Genomic DNA, 21,366 nt, shown 5'->3' on the forward strand with positions numbered 1-21,366 from the left:
CTCGAGGAGTCGCCGAAGCTTCGAGAACAGTGATTCAATTCTCAAAAAAGACTGTAAACCGTCAAATAAAAAAAAGTCCCCAGGCAAGCTTCCTACTGGCTGCCGTTGTGACAATAATGCTTTCGAAAGGGGTTTTTAGCCACATGTGGGTGGTGTGATGTATGAGCTCCCTGGTCGAATTTCCCGTCACAGCTCAAGAAATGGCTGACTCCAGTCAAATGAAATCGCACCCACCCATCAATCTGTTATGACTGCAGCAATAATAACTGCAGTCAACTGGGTGACTTCCCATTTCCTCTCTGCACGCAAAAGATGCTTGACTCTTTCTTTTCTGCTGAGCAGAAACAAAGATCGAAAAACCACATCCTCTCTCCTTTTCCCCACCTCCACCCTTCCCCGCCACCCCCCCCCCCCCTCCCCCACCCCATCCCATGTCCTTTGTGAAGCAAAGAGAGTGTGACAGGAAGTGAACACATGAATCTAATCTGTAAAGTTTGCAATAACGCATGAATGATCTGGCTGAGTTGGTCACTCGTGTCATCTTGCATCTGCTCAATGGAGGAGAGGGTAGATAGCATAGGTTTGGGTCAAACAGAGTTACCACAAGATGGATATAAAAGCTCAGTTGGATGGATGGCTGGTTTGCAATGCAAAGTGATGCCAACAAGTGTGGGTTAAACTCCTGCACCAGCTGAGATTACCATGAAGGTCCCACCTCCCCAACCTCTCCCCTCGTCGGAGGTTTTCTGACCCTTCATATGAATTTATTGCCAGTCATCTCCCTGTCATAGGAGAGCAGCCCTCTGAAACCATGGCGATCTTACCTTCATAATGACGCAGCCCTCATTTTAAGGGCACGCACTCGACCCTCATTTCTCCACGATGGCCTAAAATGTGGTGGAAGGATTACAGAAAGTTGAATGAGGGAGTTATGAGTGGAGGTTTGTATTTTTTGAGAAAGGAAAGGAATGTGTGTCGAGGGAGAGACACACACTGTGCGCTGTGAATCCCTGGACAATTTGCGCTCCTCCAAGATTTACCTCAGTAAGAAAAATGGCAACTCCTGCTCAATCTTCCCAGGAGTTCCATGATGCTCCAGCCAAGTGAAAACAGATCAACCTTGCCGCAACATAGGACATTGTTAACGAGGTGACTTCACAGCATAAGGACATTGTTAAAAAGGTGATTTAAGTACATTTAAGTCGTCATTGGACAAGCATATGGACGTACATGGAATAGTGTAGGATAGATGGGCTTCAGATTAGTATGACAGGTCGGCGCAACATCGAGGGCCGAAGGGCCTGTACTGCGCTGTAATGTTCTGTGTTCTATGTTTATGTTCTGTGTGATTTCCGGTCCTTACTTGCCTTTTTATCTCAGAAAGGGAATAGACCTAAGAAAGGGAAATGACACTTGGGGTTGGGGCACAGGCCTCGGGTGAGGCAGCACAAGTAAAGTTGTGCTAATATTGGGACCAGGAGTGAAATTTGCTTCATGTAACATTGATATGCTTCTTAACAGACTTGCAACGAAACTATGCATTATCCTTTCATAAGTACAGGAGAATTCCGCATTATAATGGTAATGCATTCTTCTACTGCCAGAGTGCAGCTCTGTGTACCTTGGCCACAAGTTGTCATTCCTTCACCTCACTTGAGTCACTGAGAGATTAATTGCGTTGAGCACAATCATCAGGCCAATTTGGGATTGGCCGAAGTATCTTTTAATACTAACCTCCGAATAGGTCACAAACGTGTACATATTGTGCATGAAAACGTTGACAGACATGGGTATATTGACAGACTTGACGGTTTCTCATGTGAGATCACTGTGCTGATTTCTTTGAACATGTTTCCTGTTCTCCTTATGATGCAAAAGCATGAGGTTTAAGTATTAATAACCAGACAATGAATTGCAGTTTTTGTTTTAATAATAGAATCATACAGTACAGAAAAGGCCCTTCAGCCCATCAAGTGTGTTACCAAAATACACTAAATTTACAAGAGCTCCACATTCCCACACTAGGCCCCATAGCCTTTCATGGGATAACATTTCAAGTGCTCCTTCAAGTATTTTTTCAAGGTTGTGGTGTTCCCCCCCTCAACTACTCTCCCAGGCAGTGCATTCTCGACTCCCATCACCGATTAGCTGAAAGATATTTTCCTCAAATCCCCTCTAAACCTCCTGTATCTCAATTCAAAATGGTGCCCCCTTGTTATTGACCCTTTGACTAAGAGGAACAGTTGCTTCCTATTCACTCTGTCCATGCCCCTCAAACTCCTATACACCTCTAACAGGTCCCCCTCAACCTTCTTTGCTCTATAAATAACAACCTGAGCTTATCTAGTTTCCCTTCAGAGCTAAACTGTTCCATCCCAGGCAACATCCTGGTGAACTTTCTCTGTATGCGAGGTGCTGCATTTTGGAAAGGCAAATCAGGGCAGGACTTATAAACTTAATGGGAAGGTCCTGGGGAGTGTTGCTGAGCAAAGAGACCTTGGAGTGCAGGTTCATAGCTCCTTGAAAGTGGAGTCGCAGGTAGATAGGATAGTGAAGAAGGCAATTGGTATGCTTTCCTTTATTGGTCAGAGTATTGAGTACAGGAGTTGGGAGGTCATGTTGTGGCTGTTCAGGACATTGGTTAGGCCACTGTTGGAATATTGTGTGCACTTCTGGCCTCCCTCCTGTCAGAAGGATGTTGTGAAACTTGAAAGGGTTCAGAAATGATTTACAAGGACGTTGCCAGGGTTGGAGGATCTGAGCTACAAGGAGAGGCTGAACAGGCTGGGGCTGTTTTCCCTGGAGCTTCTGAGGCTGAGGGGTGACCTTATAGAGGTTTACAAAATTATGAGGGGCATAGATAGGATAAATAGACAAAGTCTTTTCCCTGGGGTCAGGGAGTCCAGAACTAGAGGACATAGGTTTAGGGTGAGAGGGGAAAGATATAAAAGAGACCTAAGGGGCAACTTTTTCACACAGAGGGTGGTGCGTGTATGGAATGAGCTGCCAGAGGAAGTGGTGGAGGCTGGTACAATTACAGCATTTAAAAGGCATCTGGATGGGTATATGAGTAGGAAGGGTTTGGAGGGATATGGGCCGGGTGCTGACAGGTGGGACGAGATTAGATTGGGATATCTGATCGGCATGGATGGGCTAGTTTGCTGAACACTTTGAAGAGATATGTAAGCGACATCATAGCATAAAAATATTTTAAAAATCGCAGCCTCCATCTTATTGAGGCCACTTGCATCATGACACTCTCAGGGAGTGCCAAAGTATAGCCAAAATGGGCCAGCTACAGTAAAACTTCTAAGAACATAAGACCCAGGAGCAGGAGTAGGCTGTCCGGCCTATCCAGCCTGCTCCGCCAATCAGTAAGATCAGGGCTGATCTTTTCATGGACTCAGCTCCACTTACCTGCCTGCTCACCATAACCCTTACTTACTTTGCTGTTCAAAACATGACCTGTCTTAGCTTTAAAAACATTTACTGAGGTAGCCTCACCTACTTCCCTGGGCAGGGAATTCCATAGATTCACAACCCTCTGGGTGAAGACGTTCCTTCTCAATTCAATCCTAAATCTGCTCCCCTGCAATTTGAGACAAATAAGCTGCAGATGCTGGAATCCAAGGTAGACAGGCAGGAGGCTGGAAGAAGCCAGCAAGCCAGGCAGCGTCAGGAGGGGGAGAAGTCGACATTTCTGGTGCAATTACTGTATCCGGTAGTCCCGATGTGGTCTTCTCTACATCGGGAAGGCCGAACGTAAACTTAGGGAACGGTTCACCGAGCATCTCAGCTGGGCCTGCAGGGACCGACCAGACCTCCGAGTTACCGCCCATTTCAATTCCCCTTGCCGCTCGCTTTCTGACATAACCATCCTTGGCCTCCTCCATTGCCACAATGAACCAAACCGCAATCATCCCCCACCTGGGCAGCCTACAGCCTGGACGAATCAACACTGAGTTCACCAATTTCAGGTAACCTCCCTTCCCTTCCCTTCCCTTTCCCCAACTCCCTTCCCAGCCCCTCCCTTCCACTCCTCCCAGCCACCAACCGGATTCGTTCTGCCCATTGACCAACCAAGTCGCACTGTACGTCTACCTGTCTTCACCCATCCGTACCTCACCACCCTGCCTCTGCCACCCCCTTTAGCTCCAACTCCCCCTACACCTAACCCCAGTCCTTAAGAAGGGTTACACCTGAAACAGTGACTTCTCCACCTCCTGATGCTGCCTGGCTTGCTGTGTTCTTCCAGCCTCCTGCTTGTCCCCCTAATCTTGAGGCTATGCCCTCTTGTCCTAGTTTCACCCACCAGTGGAAACATCCTCTCTACTTTGATCCTATCTATTCCCTTCATAATTTTATATGTTTCTACCAGATCCCCCCTCATTCTTCGAAATTCCAATGACTATAACCCCAGTCTACTCAGTCTCTCATCATAAGCCGACCCCCTCAACTCTGGAATCACTGAGTGAACCTTCTCTGCACCCCCTCCAGTGCCAGTACATCCTTTCTCAAGTAAGGAGACCAAAACTGCACACAGTACTCCAGGTGTGGTCTCACCAGCACCTTGTACAGCTACAACATAACCTCCCTGCTTTTAAACTCAATTCCTTTACCAATGAAGGACAAAATTCCATTTGCCTTCCTAATTACCAGTTGCACCTGCAGACCAGCCTGCAGTGATTCATGCACAAGGACACCCAGCTCCCTCTGCACAGCAGCATGCTGCCATTTTTTACCATTCAAGTAATAGCCCTTTTTATTGTTATTCCTACCAAAACGGATGACTTCACATTTATTAACATTGTACTCCATCTGCCAGACCTTTGCCCACTCACTTCAACTATCTCTGGCCCTTTGCAAAGTTTCACAGTCCTCTGCACACTTTGCTCTACCACTCATCTCCGTATCATCCACAAACTTTGACACACCACATGTGATCCCCAACTCCAAATCATCTATGTAAATCATGAATAATTGTGGTCCCAACGCTGATCCCTGAGGCATACCACTCGTCACTGATTGCCAGCCACAAAAGCACTCATTTATCCTCACTCTTAGTTAACTAATCCTCTATCCGTGCTAATATATTGCCCATAACATCTTTATCTTCTGCAGCCTTTTGTGTGGCACCTTGTCGAATGCCTGTTGGAAAGCCAGATAAACCACATCTACTGGGTTCCACTGTGCTCGTAATGTCTGCGTAGAATTACAGTAGATTAGTTAAACATGACGTGCCCTTCATGAACCCTTGTGGGATCTGCCCAGCGGGACAATTTCCAACTCGAAGCCTTGCTATTTCTTCCTCGATAAGACATGCAAGCATTTCCCCCACTACAGACGTTAAGCTAACCAGTCTATAGCTCCCCATCCTTTGTCGACCACCTTTTGTAAACAGTGGCGTCCCATTTGCTGTTTTCCAATCTGCTGGGACTGCCCCAGAGCCCAGCGGATTTTGGAAAATTGCCTTTGCCATTTCTGCTGCCATCTCTGTAATGTCGGAGACAAGGGCTGTCATCAGATTCGAAACAAACTTTCAGCACAGCGTTAAACATGAGTGCTCCAGTTTGGGAAGCAAACATAAGTATAGCAACATCAGACACCAATACCCTACTGGAGGTTGCCAACTCCCAACAATGCCAGCTGGCGAGGGCAGAACACAACAGGGTTAACTGCAGCGTCTGGGAAAAGACTCCCAGATTCCACAGATCGCATCAAATACCATTCAGTTTCCAGTGTGATAGAGACTTGCCTGGCATTTCAATACCTTACCCATACCCACATTGACGCCTCTCTGTCCCCAATCTCTCAGTGTCCTGTCGGTATAACGCTCCCCCCTTAGTCCCACACTGACCCCTCTCTATCCTCAGTCTCTCAGTGTCCTGTCGGTATAACTCTCCCCCCTCAGTCCCACACTGAACTCTCTCTGTCCTCAATCTCTCAGTGTCCTGTCGGTATAACTCTCCCCCCTCAGTCCCACACTGAACTCTCTCTGTCCTCAATCTCTCAGTGTCCTGTCGGTATAAATCTCCCCCCTCACTCCCACACTGACCCCTCTCTGTCCTCAGTCTCTCAGTGTCCTGTCGGTATAACTCTCCCCCCTCACTCCCACACTGATCCCTCTCTGTCCTCAGTCTCTCAGTGTCCTGTCGGTATAACTCTCCCCCCTCACTCCCACACTAACCCCTCTCTGTCCTCAGTCACTCAGTGTCCTGTCGGTATAACTCTCCCCCCTCAGTCCCACACTAACCCTTCTCTGTCCCCAATCTCTCAGTGTCCTGTCGGTATAACTCTCCCCCCTCACTCCCACACTGACCTCTCTCTGTCCTCAATCTCTCAGTGTCCTGTCGGTATAACGCTCCCCCCTCACTCCCACACTGACCCCTCTCTGTCCTCAATCTCTCATTATCCTGTCGGTATAACGCTCCCCCCTCACTCCCACACTGACCCCTCTCGGTCCTCAATCTCTCAGTGTCCTGTCGGTATAACTCTCCCCCCTCACTCCAACACTGACCCCTCTCTGTCCCCAATCTCTCAGTGTCCTGTCGGTATAACTCTCCCCCCTCACTACCACACTGACCCCTCTCTGTCCTCAATCTCTCAGTGTCCTGTCGGTATAACTCTCCCCCCTCACTCCCACACTAACCCCTCTCTGTCCTCAATCTCTCAGTGTCCTGTCGGTATAACTCTCCCCCCTCAGTCCCACACTGACCCCTCTCTGTCCTCAATCTCTCAGTGTCCTGTCGGTATAACTCTCCCCCCTCACTCCAAGACTGACCCCTCTCTGTCCTCAATCTCTCAGTGTCCTGTCAGTATAACTCTCCCCCCTCAGTCCCACACTGACCTCTCTCTGTCCCCAATCTCTCAGTGTCCTGTCGGTATAACTCTCCCCCCTCAGTCCCACACTAACCCCTCTCTGTCCTCAATCTCTCAGTGTCCTGTCAGTATAACGCTCCCCCCTCACTCCCACACTGACCCCTCTCTGTCCTCAATCTCTCAGTGTCCTGTCAGTATAACTCTCCCCCCTCAGTCCCACACTGACCCCTCTCTGTCCTCAGTCTCTCAGTCTCCTGTCGGTATAACTCTCCCCCCTCAGTCCCACACTGACCTCTCTCAGTCCCCAATCTCTCAGTGTCCTGTCGGTATAACGCTCCCCCCTCACTCCCACACTGACCCCTCTCTGTCCTCAATCTCTCAGTGTCCTATCGGTATAACTCTCCCCCCTCAGTCCCACACTGACCCCTCTCTGTCCTCAATCTCTCAGTGTCCTGTCGGTATAACTCTCCCCCCTCACTCCCACACTGACCCCTCTCTGTCCTCAATCTCTCAGTGTCCTGTCGGTATAACTCTACCCCCTCAGTCCCACACTGACCTCTCTCTGTTCTCAATCTTTCAGTGTCCTGTCGGTATAACTCTCCCCCCTCACTCCCACACTGACCCCTCTCTGTCCCCAATCTCTCAGTGTCCTGTCGGTATAACTCTCCCCCCTCAGTCGCACACGGACCCCTCTCTGTCCTTAATCTCTCAGTGTCCTGTCGGTATAACTCTCCCCCCTCAGTCCCACACTGACCCCTCTCTGTCCTCAATCTCTCAGTGTCCTGTCGGTTTAACTCTTCCCCCCTCACTCCAACACTGACCCCTCTCTGTCCTCAATCTCTCAGTGTCCTGTCGGTATAACTCTCCCCCCTCACTCCCAAACTGACGCCTCTCTGTCCTCAGTCTCTCAGTGTCCTGTCGGTATAACTCTCCCCCCTCAGTCCCACACTGACCTCTCTCTGTCCTCAATCTCTCAGTGTCCTGTCGGTATAACTCTCCCCCCTCACTCCCACACTAACCCCTCTCTGTCCTCAATCTCTCAGTGTCCTGTTGGTATAACTCTCCCCCCTCACTCCCACACTAACCCCTCTCTGTCCTCAATCTCTCAGTGTCCTGTCGGTATAACGCTCCCCCCTCACTCCCACACTGACCCCTCTCTGTCCTCAATCTCTCAGTGTCCTGTCGGTATAACTCTCCCCCCTCAGTCCCACACTGACCCCTCTCTGTCCTCAGTCTCTCAGTCTCCTGTCGGTATAACTCTCCCCCTTCAGTCCCACACTGACCTCTCTCAGTCCCCAATCTCTCAGTGTCCTGTCGGTATAACGCTCCCCCCTCAGTCCCACACTGACCCCTCTCTGTCCTCAATCTCTCAGTGTCCTATCGGTATAACTCTCCCCCCTCAGTCCCACACTGACCCCTCTCTGTCCTCAATCTCTCAGTGTCCTGTCGGTATAACTCTCCCCCCTCAGGCCCAAACTGACCTCTCTCTGTCCTCAATCTCTCAGTGTTCTGTCGGTATAACTCTCCCCCCTCAGTCCCACACTGACCCCTCTCGGTCCTCAATCTCTCAGTGTCCTGTCGGTATAACTCTCCCCCCTCACTCCCACACTGACCCCTCTCTGTCCCCAATCTCTCAGTGTCCTGTCGGTATAACTCTCCCCCCTCAGTCGCACACTGACCCCTCTCTGTCCTCAATCTCTCAGTGTCCTGTCGGTATAACTCTCCCCCCTCACTCCCACACTGACCCCTCTCTGTCCTTAATCTCTCAGTGTCCTGTCGGTATAACTCTCCCCCCTCAGTCCCACACTGACCCCTCTCTGTCCTCAATCTCTCAGTGTCCTGTCGGTATAACTCTCCCCCCTCACTCCCACACTGACCCCTCTCTGTCCTCAATCTCTCAGTGTCCTGTCGGTATAACTCTCCCCCCTCACTCCCACACTGACCTCTCTCTGTCCTCAATCTCTCAGTGTCCTGTCGGTATAACTCTCCCCCCTCACTCCCACACTGACCCCTCTCTGTCCTCAATCTCTCAGTGTCCTGTCGGTATAACTCTCCCCCCTCACTCCCACACTAACCCCTCTCTGTCCTCAATCTCTCAGTGTCCTGTCGGTATAACTCTCCCCCCTCATTCCCACACTGACCTCTCTCTGTCCTCAATCTCTCAGTGTCCTGTCGGTATAACTCTCCCCCCTCATTCCCACACTGACCCCTCTCTGTCCCCAATCTCTCAGTGTCCTGTCGGTATAACCCTCCCCCCTCACTCCCACACTGACCCCTCTCTGTCCTCAATCTCTCAGTGTCCTGTCCGTATAACTCTCCCCCCTCACTCCCACACTGACCCCTCTCTGTCCCCAATCTCTCAGTGTCCTGTCGGTATAACTCTCCCCCCTCAGTCCCACACTGACCCCTCTCTGTCCTCAATCTCTCAGTGTCCTGTCGGAATAACTCCCCCCCTCAGTCCCACACTGACCCCTCTCTGTCCTCAATCTCTCAGTGTCCTGTCGGTATAACTCTCCCCCCCTCACTCCCACACTGACCCCTCTCTGTCCTCAATCTCTCAGTGTCCTGTCGGTATAACTCTCCCCCCTCAGTCCCACACTGACCTCTCTCTGTCCCCAATCTCTCAGTGTCCTGTCGGTATAACTCTCCCCCCTCACTCCCACACTGACCCCTCTCTGTCCTCAATCTCTCAGTGTCCTGTCGGTATAACTCTCCCCCCTCACTCCCACACTGACCCCTCTCTGTCCTCAATCTCTCAGTGTCCTGTCGGTATAACTCTCCCCCCTCACTCCCACACTGACCCCTCTCTGTCCTCAATCTCTCAGTGTCCTGTCGGTATAACTCTCCCCCCTCACTCCAACACTGACCCCTCTCTGTCCCCAATCTCTCAGTGTCCTGTCGGTATAACTCTCCCCCCTCACTACCACACTGACCCCTCTCTGTCCTCAATCTCTCAGTGTCCTGTCGGTATAACTCTCCCCCCTCACTCCCACACTGACCCCTCTCTGTCCTCAATCTCTCAGTGTCCTGTCGGTATAACTCTCCCCCCTCAGTCCCACACTGACCCCTCTCTGTCCTCAATCTCTCAGTGTCCTGTCAGTATAACTCTCCCCCCTCAGTCCCACACTGACCTCTCTCTGTCCCCAATCTCTCAGTGTCCTGTCGGTATAACTCTCCCCCCTCAGTCCCACACTAACCCCTCTCTGTCCTCAATCTCTCAGTGTCCTGTCAGTATAACGCTCCCCCCTCACTCCCACACTGACCCCTCTCTGTCCTCAATCTCTCAGTGTCCTGTCGGTATAACTCTCCCCCCTCAGTCCCACACTGACCCCTCTCTGTCCTCAGTCTCTCAGTCTCCTGTCGGTATAACTCTCCCCCCTCAGTCCCACACTGACCTCTCTCAGTCCCCAATCTCTCAGTGTCCTGTCGGTATAACGCTCCCCCCTCAGTCCCACACTGACCCCTCTCTGTCCTCAATCTCTCAGTGTCCTATCGGTATAACTCTCCCCCCTCACTCCCACACTGACCCCTCTCTGTCCTCAATCTCTCAGTGTCCTGTCGGTATAACTCTCCCCCCTCAGTCCCACACTGACCCCTCTCTGTCCTCAATCTCTCAGTGTCCTGTCGGTATAACTCTCCCCCCTCAGTCCCACACTGACCTCTCTCTGTTCTCAATCTTTCAGTGTCCTGTCGGTATAACTCTCCCCCCTCACTCCCACACTGACCTCTCTCTGTCCTCAATCTCTCAGTGTCCCGTCGGTATAACTCTCCCCCCTCACTCCAACACTGACCCCTCTCTGTCCCCAATCTCTCAGTGTCCTGTCGGTATAACTCTCCCCCCTCAGTCGCACACGGACCCCTCTCTGTCCTTAATCTCTCAGTGTCCTGTCGGTATAACTCTCCCCCCTCAGTCCCACACTGACCCCTCTCTGTCCTCAATCTCTCAGTGTCCTGTCGGTTTAACTCTTCCCCCCTCACTCCAACACTGACCCCTCTCTGTCCTCAATCTCTCAGTGTCCTGTCGGTATAACTCTCCCCCCTCACTCCCAAACTGATGCCTCTCTGTCCTCAGTCTCTCAGTGTCCTGTCGGTATAACTCTCCCCCCTCAGTCCCACACTGACCTCTCTCTGTCCTCAATCTCTCAGTGTCCTGTCGGTATAACTCTCCCCCCTCACTCCCACACTAACCCCTCTCTGTCCTCAATCTCTCAGTGTCCTGTTGGTATAACTCTCCCCCCTCACTCCCACACTAACCCCTCTCTGTCCTCAATCTCTCAGTGTCCTGTCGGTATAACGCTCCCCCCTCACTCCCACACTGACCCCTCTCTGTCCTCAATCTCTCAGTGTCCTGTCGGTATAACTCTCCCCCCTCAGTCCCACACTGACCCCTCTCTGTCCTCAGTCTCTCAGTCTCCTGTCGGTATAACTCTCCCCCTTCAGTCCCACACTGACCTCTCTCAGTCCCCAATCTCTCAGTGTCCTGTCGGTATAACGCTCCCCCCTCAGTCCCACACTGACCCCTCTCTGTCCTCAATCTCTCAGTGTCCTATCGGTATAACTCTCCCCCCTCAGTCCCACACTGACCCCTCTCTGTCCTCAATCTCTCAGTGTCCTGTCGGTATAACTCTCCCCCCTCAGTCCCACACTGACCTCTCTCTGTTCTCAATCTTTCAGTGTTCTGTCGGTATAACTCTCCCCCCTCAGGCCCAAACTGACCTCTCTCTGTCCTCAATCTCTCAGTGTTCTGTCGGTATAACTCTCCCCCCTCAGTCCCACACTGACCTCTCTCTGTCCTCAATCTCTCAGTGTTCTGTCGGTATAACTCTCCCCCCTCAGTCCCACACTGACCTCTCTCTGTCCTCAATCTCTCAGTGTTCTGTCGGTATAACTCTCCCCCCTCAGTCCCACACTGACCCCTCTCGGTCCTCAATCTCTCAGTGTCCTGTCGGTATAACTCTCCCCCCTCACTCCCACACTGACCCCTCTCTGTCCCCAATCTCTCAGTGTCCTGTCGGTATAACTCTCCCCCCTCAGTCGCACACTGACCCCTCTCTGTCCTCAATCTCTCAGTGTCCTGTCGGTATAACTCTCCCCCCTCACTCCCACACTGACCCCTCTCTGTCCTTAATCTCTCAGTGTCCTGTCGGTATAACTCTCCCCCCTCAGTCCCACACTGACCCCTCTCTGTCCTCAATCTCTCAGTGTCCTGTCGGTATAACTCTCCCCCCTCACTCCCACACTGACCCCTCTCTGTCCTCAATCTCTCAGTGTCCTGTCGGTATAACTCTCCCCCCTCACTCCCACACTGACCTCTCTCTGTCCTCAATCTCTCAGTGTCCTGTCGGTATAACTCTCCCCCCTCACTCCCACACTGACCCCTCTCTGTCCTCAATCTCTCAGTGTCCTGTCGGTATAACTCTCCCCCCTCACTCCCACACTAACCCCTCTCTGTCCTCAATCTCTCAGTGTCCTGTCGGTATAACTCTCCCCCCTCAGTCCCACACTGACCTCTCTCTGTTCTCAATCTTTCAGTGTTCTGTCGGTATAACTCTCCCCCCTCAGGCCCAAACTGACCTCTCTCTGTCCTCAATCTCTCAGTGTTCTGTCGGTATAACTCTCCCCCCTCAGTCCCACACTGACCTCTCTCTGTCCTCAATCTCTCAGTGTTCTGTCGGTATAACTCTCCCCCCTCAGTCCCACACTGACCTCTCTCTGTCCTCAATCTCTCAGTGTTCTGTCGGTATAACTCTCCCCCCTCAGTCCCACACTGACCCCTCTCGGTCCTCAATCTCTCAGTGTCCTGTCGGTATAACTCTCCCCCCTCACTCCCACACTGACCCCTCTCTGTCCCCAATCTCTCAGTGTCCTGTCGGTATAACTCTCCCCCCTCAGTCGCACACTGACCCCTCTCTGTCCTCAATCTCTCAGTGTCCTGTCGGTATAACTCTCCCCCCTCACTCCCACACTGACCCCTCTCTGTCCTTAATCTCTCAGTGTCCTGTCGGTATAACTCTCCCCCCTCAGTCCCACACTGACCCCTCTCTGTCCTCAATCTCTCAGTGTCCTGTCGGTATAACTCTCCCCCCTCACTCCCACACTGACCCCTCTCTGTCCTCAATCTCTCAGTGTCCTGTCGGTATAACTCTCCCCCCTCACTCCCACACTGACCTCTCTCTGTCCTCAATCTCTCAGTGTCCTGTCGGTATAACTCTCCCCCCTCACTCCCACACTGACCCCTCTCTGTCCTCAATCTCTCAGTGTCCTGTCGGTATAACTCTCCCCCCTCACTCCCACACTAACCCCTCTCTGTCCTCAATCTCTCAGTGTCCTGTCGGTATAACTCTCCCCCCTCATTCCCACACTGACCTCTCTCTGTCCTCAATCTCTCAGTGTCCTGTCGGTATAACTCTCCCCCCTCATTCCCACACTGACCCCTCTCTGTCCCCAATCTCTCAGTGTCCTGTCGGTATAACCCTCCCCCCTCACTCCCACACTGACCCCTCTCTGTCCTCAATCTCTCAGTGTCCTGTCCGTATAACTCTCCCCCCTCACTCCCACACTGACCCCTCTCTGTCCCCAATCTCTCAGTGTCCTGTCGGTATAACTCTCCCCCCTCAGTCCCACACTGACCCCTCTCTGTCCTCAATCTCTCAGTGTCCTGTCGGTATAACTCTCCCCCCTCAGTCCCACACTGACCCCTCTCTGTCCTCAATCTCTCAGTGTCCTGTCGGTATAACTCTCCCCCCTCACTCCCACACTGACCCCTCTCTGTCCTCAATCTCTCAGTGTCCTGTCGGTATAACTCTCCCCCCTCAGTCCCACACTGACCTCTCTCTGTCCCCAATCTCTCAGTGTCCTGTCGGTATAACTCTCCCCCCTCACTCCCACACTGACCCCTCTCTGTCCTCAATCTCTCAGTGTCCTGTCGGTATAACTCTCCCCCCTCACTCCCACACTGACCCCTCTCTGTCCTCAATCTCTCAGTGTCCTGTCGGTATAACTCTCCCCCCTCACTCCCACACTGACCCCTCTCTGTCCTCAATCTCTCAGTGTCCTGTCGGTATAACTCTCCCCCCTCAGTCCCACACTGACCTCTCTCTGTCCCCAATCTCTCAGTGTCCTGTCGGTATAACTCTCCCCCCTCACTCCCACACTGACCCCTCTCTGTCCTCAATCTCTCAGTGTCCTGTCGGTATAACTCTCCCCCCTCACTCCCACACTGACCCCTCTCTGTCCCCAATATCTCAGTGTCCTGTCGGTATAACTCTCCCCCTCACTCCCACACTAACCCCTCTCTGTCCTCAATCTCTCAGTGTCCTGTCGATATAACTCTCCCCCCTCAGTCCCACACTGATCTCTGTCTGTCCTCAATCTCTCAGTGTCCTGTCGGTATAACTCTCCCCCCTCACTCCCACACTAACCCCTCTCGGTCCTCAATCTCCTCTGCCTTTTCGATGGAACACAACATAATTCTTGCATTGGCCACTTACCAGTTTCATCATGGTGTCCACCAACCTCCGATCGTGGCCTCTCTCATTTATATTGAACGCAGCCGTAGAGTATGTGCCATTCGCCCATCTCATTTTCTTCTCAACACATCATTCGTCTCTTTCCATGTTTCTCTCTGTCTCTCCACAGATGGTGCCTGACCTGCTCAGTACCTCCGTCTGAATTTCAGTTTCCCGGTGCCCACAGAGTCTGCTTTTGGCGCCCGTACACAGTTTCAAACAAAGCCCCAATTTGGGGATGTGAAAGGGGGTGAGGAGTTAAGGTTGGTGGTCACAGTGGGTCTGCTGCTTAACACTTTGTTCAGGAGAGTGGAGAAAACACCTTCCTGTGGAAACCCCCCACAGTCCCTTCCAAAGGGGAGAGCGTGGTGCTGGAAACGCACAGCAGGCCGGGCTGCATCCGAGGAGCAGGAGAATCGACGTTTTGGGCATAAGCCCCACTCTGCCATTGAACATGATCATGGCTGATCTTATCCTGGTCTCAACTCCATTTTCCCATGTTCCCCATTGCGGTCTATCCCACTTCTCATCAAGATGTGGATGTGGGTTTTGTTATTTAGGCCCAGTATTTATTGCCCATCCCTCATTGCCCGGGGGCAGTTAAGAGTCAACCATATTGCTGTGGGTCTGGAGTCACATGTCGGCCAGACCGGGTGAGGAGAGTAGATTTCTTGCCCTAAAAGATATTAATGAACCAGATAAGTTTTTAAACAACAAGAAAAAAAAAAGCTGGCTTTAGCGAACTGCTTTTCAATAAAAATTGAGCTTCTAATGTCCATATTCATAGAGTCATAGCTTCATATAGCACGGAAACAGACCCTTCAGTCCAACTCGTCCAGACATCCCAATCTGACCTAATCCCATTTCCCAGCATTTGGCCCATATCCCTCCAAACCCTTCCTATTCATATACCCATCCAGACGCCTTTTAAATGTTGCAATTGTACCAGCCTCCACCACTTCCTCTGGCAGCTCATTCCATACACGCACCACCCTCTGCGTGAAAAAGTTGCCCCTTAGGTCCCTTTTATATCTTTTCCCTCTCATCCTAAACCTATTCCCTCTAATTCTGGACTCCCCCACCCCAGGGAAAAGCCCTTGTCCATTTATCCTATCCATGCCCCTCATGATTTTATAAACCTCAATATGGTCACCCCTCAGTTCCAGGGAAAAACAGCCCCAGCCTATTCAGCCTCTCCCTGTAGCTCAAACCCTCCAACCCTGGCAACATCCTTGTAAATCTTTTCTGAACCCTTTGAAATGGTTGGATTCAAATGCACATCCTCAAAACATTAGCCTGGGCGTTCTGGAGGAATAGTCTCGTGACATGACCACCTCTGTTATTGAGGGGATAGGCCAATATTATCAATTAAGGTCAATCCCAAGCCTCAGTTAAGGGTCACAGCTTCAGATGGCACTCGCCTCACCAGAAATGTCAACAGCACGGAGGTACCACCCTTACCTGACCCTTTCCGGTACCTCTCCTTGTGGGTCAAGCGAATAGAAAGACCAACGATGACTCCCACAGTCCCAAGAGGAAGGGCGAGAAATTCCGGGCCTGGTTTTAGGCCAAAACCAAGTGGCTCTGAGGACTTCAGCAATGTCCTACCTCTGCCCACCAGTCCTCTCGAAGTTAGGCCGGCTGATTTTCTGCGCAGTTATTTCCGGTTACCAGACGGAGAGAGTAACATGGAACAGGTCACGCATCTCGTTTCCCAGGAATAATGTTGCAGCAGGAAGTCACCCGCGAGATGTCAATCCGTGCTTGGCTCGGCTGGCGAAAGCTGCAGTGGGACGTTTCGCCCCGTTCCCGCGACTTAATTCACCAAAAAGCCAAAAGTAAAACTGAAACTGCTGGAGAAACTCAGGTCGCACCTGTCGGGATGGAAGCAGAGCTCGTGTTTCAAATCCTTCTTCAGAACTGATCGGGGCTCGGAAGAGGTGGTATTTGTGCTGATGACAGGATGTGGGGCGTTTGGGGGGGGGGCAGGAGTGAGTGGCTAGGTGGAGACAGAGCCCAGAAGGAAAGAGAGAGAAAGACAGTTAGACAGACACAGGGACAGCTGATAGTGAGCCAGGGAAGGAAAAAAGCTGGCAATGAGGTGAATGAGTCAGTGAGACTGGGTTGGTTGCACAGAAAGCAGCCCATATGATCACGGGGCCTGGGCTGGGGGAAAGGACATTAAACTCAATATGGCGTCCAAAAGGCTGCAGTGGAAAATGAGATGCTGAGACAAGCCTGAGACAGGGGAACACACTGGCGTATCGAAGTGGCAGGCAACTGGAAGCTTACAGTCCTTTATATTTTAGCAGTAGATGTTCTGCAAAGCAGTCACCCAGTCTGGGTTTCATCTCCCCAATGTCGAGGTGACTACATTGTGAGCAGTGAATACAGTGGACTCGATTGCGTGAAGTACAGGGGAAAGTGCTGCTTCACCTGGGAGGCAGGTCTGGGACCTTGGTACTAAACCATGTAGTCTTGCAAATGCCAGTCCCTGATCTGTGCCAACTTAAGTGTTCCGGCTGGGTCTCATCCCGGTCAGCAGGAGAAGCCATCTTGAATTCCCAACACCAAAAGCAGGTCTGTCGTGGTGCTGAATCAGGCTTTGTGGTGGTGTCTGCTGCAGTCAAATCGTCTTGGTTAGAGACCAAAAACAAACTGCAGATGTTGGAATCCAAAGTAGGCAGGCAGGAGGCTGGAAGAACACAGCAGGCCAGGCAACGTCAGGAGGTGATGAAGTCAATGTTTCGGGTGTAACCTTTCTTAAGGACTGGGGGTGGGTGTCAGGGGGAGCTGCAGATAAAGGGGGTGGCGGGGGCACGGTGTTGAGGTGGGGATGGGTGAAGATAGGTAGACGTACAATGCGACCTGGTTGGTCAATGGGAGGAATGAATGCGGTTGGTGGCTGGGAGGAGTGGAAGGGAGGGGGAGGGGCTGGGAAGGGAGTCAGGGGTTGAGGAGGGAGGGTGATTTGAAATTGGAGAACTCAGTGTTGAGTCCTCTGGGCTGTAGGCCGCCCGGTGAAATAATCTACTCGACATTCAGCATTCTGACTTACCTACGAAGAGCAGCCACTCAGCCAAGGCAGTGGAAGGTAACCAGTGCTCAGAAATCTGAAGCCCTGCCACAGAGGCAAGAGAGCAGGGAGAGATCCTGTGGTGAAGCTCAAAACATTAACTAAATTCAAATCACACCCTTTGCCCAATAAGAGACAAATGGTTTTCAACTCAATGAACCACAGTAGCATCTAGATGCACAGGGATCAGAAGATCGATTAAAACGGGAAACTCTGGGAATAGCCTGTTTCTGTCTTTGCAGATGCTGAGTTAACATTTCAGTCTGTGACTTTTTAGCCGAATGTTTGAAGAGAGGTCATTGACCTGAAAATGTCACCCTCTGTTTCTCTCTCGACAAATCCTGCACTTGCCAGCTTTATTGCCGCTTACCACAATATGCTTCTTTTAGCGCTTGCCAGTGAGCTGGACTTGCCTTTTCATGCTTAGACTTTCAAATGTTTTCTGTAGCAAGTTGCTGAAGGTACAATCGGATAACTGACTGATGAACACTGGAGCAGAAGTCGGAGGAAAGTCAGGGTATTCTGGACTTAGGCGAACAGGGTGATTACCCAATCTAGGCAGCGTGGTGGCTCAGTGGTTAGCACTGCTGCCTTACAGCGCCAAGGGTTCGATTCCACCCTTGGGCAACTGTCTGTGTGGAGTTTGCACGTTATCCCCGTGACTGTGCGGATTCCCTCTGGGTGCTCTGGTTTCCTCCCACAATCCAAACATGTGCAGGGTTGGTGGATTGACCATGATTAGAGTGGTGCTGGAAAAGCACAGCAGGTCAGGCAGCATCCGAGGAGCAGGAAAATTGACATTTCAGGAAAAGCCCTTCATCAGGAATGAGGCTGGGAGCCTCGGTGTGGAGAGACAAATGGGAGGGGGAGGCAGGTGGGGCTGGGGAGAGGGTGGAGTGGATCGGTGGGAAGGAAGATTGACAGGTGGGATAGGTCATGAGGACAGTGCTGAACTGGAAGGTTGGAACTAGGCTAAGGTGGGATGAGGGGTAATGAGGAAACTGGTGAAGTCCACATTGATGCCCTGGGGTTGAAGGGTTCTGAGGTGGAAGATGAGGTGTTCTTCCTCCAGCTCAATTGCCCTATAGTGTTCAGGGATGTGTAGGAAGCTCTAGGAAATGTAGGGTTACAGCAATGGACCAGTGTGGACTTGATGGGCCAAATAGCCGGCTTCCACACTGTAGGAATTCTATGAACGCAGCCTCTTAACTGATCAAATTGACAGATTATGCAATTCACAGCACATCAAGGACATGTAAATCCCAGTAGAAAGAGAGGCTGATAAAGGTTGAACTGAGAGAGAAAGGGAATTAAAAACGCAGACTCAAAAATGCTGGAAAAAGAGAGAGGTAAAAACAATGACTGCAGATGCTGGAAACCAGATTCTGGATTAGTGGTGCTGGAAGAGCACAGCAGTTCAGGCAGCATCCAAGGAGCAGCGAAATCGATGTTTCGGGCAAAAGCCCTTCATCAGGATTTATTCCTGATGAAGGGCTTTTGCCCGAAACGTCGATTTCGCTGCTCCTTGGATGCTGCCTGAATTGCTGTGCTCTTCCAGCACCACTAATCCAGAATCTGGAAAAAGAGAGAGGATGTCAAAACATTTCATTTTGTACTCATCAGGACAGAATGGCAAGAATGCCAAATTTCACAGGGAATAATGATGTATACTGCACTTGCCATCCAACAGCACCCTCTTATGCAGCGTCAATTTCAATTGTTGCTGAGATTTCATATTCATACGATTCTGCCCTGGTAAGTACAAGACAAAATGCTTTGGATCCATCTATGTTTCTTTCGCGATGCTTCAGAATTGAAAATCTCCAAAAATAAAACCACTTCAAACCTGAAGGAACGAGACTCCAAGTTAGTATTTCAGTTTCAGTGCAGGCAAGGTCAACTGAGAGCAATGTCCCCATCCAGCTTGCTCCCTGCCCGCCCCACGCAGGCTGCTGGCACTGTTCGGATACCACACGTGCAGCACTATATCAAGATATTTCAAGGAACCGCACAATTTCAGGCATTGTCCATGGACTTGCACAAAGAAAATGGAGACATTGCTGGGGTGGGCCTAATCTCGAGCAAGTACAGTGATTTCATGCGACTTTAACAGTGAAGCAGATGCCAAGATGTCAAGCTAAAGGAACAAAAGCACTCGCCAAGTCGTGTTCGGCATGGGAATGTGCTATCAGTGGAGCCCTCTCCTTAAGCAGAATTTCAACTTCATTGGTGCAACTTTAGAACTTGTGTGTGGAACTGTGCATCTGCTTGAAGTTGTTCCACCTTCCGTACATGAGACCATAAGACATAGGAGCGGAAGTAAGGCCATTCGGCCCATCGAGTCCACCCCGCCATTCAATCATGGCTGATGAGCATTTCAACTCCACTTACCCGCATTCTCACCGTAGCCCTTAATTCCTTGTGACATCAAGAATTTATCAATTTCTGCCTTGAAGACATTTAGCGTCCTGGCCTCCACTGCACTCTGTGGCAATGAATTCCACAGGCCCACCACTCTCTGGCTGAAGAAATGTCTCCGCATTTCTGTTCTGAATTTACCCCCTCTAATTCTAAGGCTGTGTCCATGGGTCCTAGTCTCCTCGCCTAACGGAAACAATTTCCTAGCGTCCACCCTCTCCAAGCCATGTATTATCTTGCACGTTTCTATTAGATCTCCCCTTAATCTTCTAAACTCCAATGAATACAATCCCAGGATCCTCAGCCGTCCCTCATATGTTAGACCTACCATTCCAGGGATCATCCGTGTGAATCTCCGCTGGACACGCTCCAGTGCCAGTATGTCCCTCCTGAGGTAGCAACTGTCACATGCCATATCGTTATTCTGATAGCAAATTATGGGCTCAACACATTTCTCTCTCTTGCCCCCATGGGTGATAACTCATGATTGCAGCATCTCACACACTGCCCTGACTGAGCACCTTCATAACGGGGTTCTCCCCCCCCCCGGTTTGCAACAGGCATCCTGTCGCTGTACTAAATGCAGACTGATCGAGCAAAGAACAATACTGGCAGGTTTTTAAAAGACATGAAGTTGAAATTCTGCTTAAGGAGAGGGCCCCACTGATAGCACATTCCCATGCCGAACACGACTTGGTGAGTGCTTTTCTTGTCTCAAGCCACTTGTGTGGCAGAAGCAAAGCAGTCCTCTCTATTGTAGTCCCCGCACTTTTCACCTCTCAAATCCGTACAGTTCAGAAAGAGACCATTTGACCCATCAAGTCCGCACTGACCCTCGGAACAACATCCCATCCACATCCTGGTCCAGCAGGATTAATCCACCTAGCCTGCACATCTTTGGACTATGGGAGGTAAACTCACGCTGACACAGGGAGCTTGCACATTCAGTCGCCCGAGGCTGGGATCGAACCTGGGTCCCTGGTGCTGTGAGGCCAACTGTTGGGCCATGGGCTCCCATTGGACGCAAGTGCGGACCAATCCAAAGAGTTGCACTGGTTTGCGCAGGGTGGCTGACCTGAAAGCTCTTCCACCCTTCCAGCCAGAGGGATTCGCAGACTGATGGAGCTGGGAGGCGTTTTTGAAAGCAGCTCACTGGTCTTGAACAGCTAACTCGGTTTCTCTCTCTCCCCAGATGCTGCCAGACCTGTCGGGTTTCTCCAGCACTTCTTTCTTTTCTTTAACCCAGAAAACAATCACAATAAACAATAAAGAAAAACAAAAATTCAAAATAAACTCCTCCACAGTAGGAAGACACCAACAGCAGTAAATCAGACACACTGACTGTGGTTCCAGGCTGTTCAGAAGTCAGTCTCTGCTCCTGCTTAACACAGAAAAGTCCTTCACACACTGATCCAGCTCTGAACAGAGCCCCTGACACCCGTGTATATTTTTTCTCCTTTAGTGAACAGAACGCTGCCTATTGTTGTGTCAGTTCAATAAGCGACCTCCTCATTAGCCCTCTCGCTGTTCATTGCAAACAGACGG

General features: G+C 50.9%; 1 long non-coding RNA gene across 2 annotated transcripts; it reads right to left on the bottom strand.

The window, feature by feature from the left end:
* Positions 1 to 1,912: 1,912 nt before the first annotated feature.
* On the bottom strand, positions 1,913 to 16,999 carry LOC148134639 (uncharacterized). 2 transcript variants are annotated; one of them, XR_015755698.1, is made up of 3 exons: positions 15,936 to 16,999; positions 14,310 to 15,003; positions 1,913 to 3,802 (listed from the first exon to the last, which is right to left on the bottom strand). It is a non-coding gene; the product is annotated as an uncharacterized LOC148134639 (long non-coding RNA). The 2 variants fall into 2 exon arrangements; XR_015755697.1 differs by lacking the exon at positions 15,936 to 16,999 and having other exon boundaries at positions 14,310 to 15,177.
* Between the last annotated feature and the right edge of the window lie 4,367 nt (positions 17,000 to 21,366).

This window comes from Chiloscyllium plagiosum, unplaced genomic scaffold (genome assembly GCF_037043375.1).
Source record: "Chiloscyllium plagiosum isolate Xiang-an unplaced genomic scaffold, Cpla_swu_hap1 HiC_scaffold_53X, whole genome shotgun sequence".
Lineage (NCBI taxonomy): Eukaryota > Metazoa > Chordata > Chondrichthyes > Orectolobiformes > Hemiscylliidae > Chiloscyllium > Chiloscyllium plagiosum.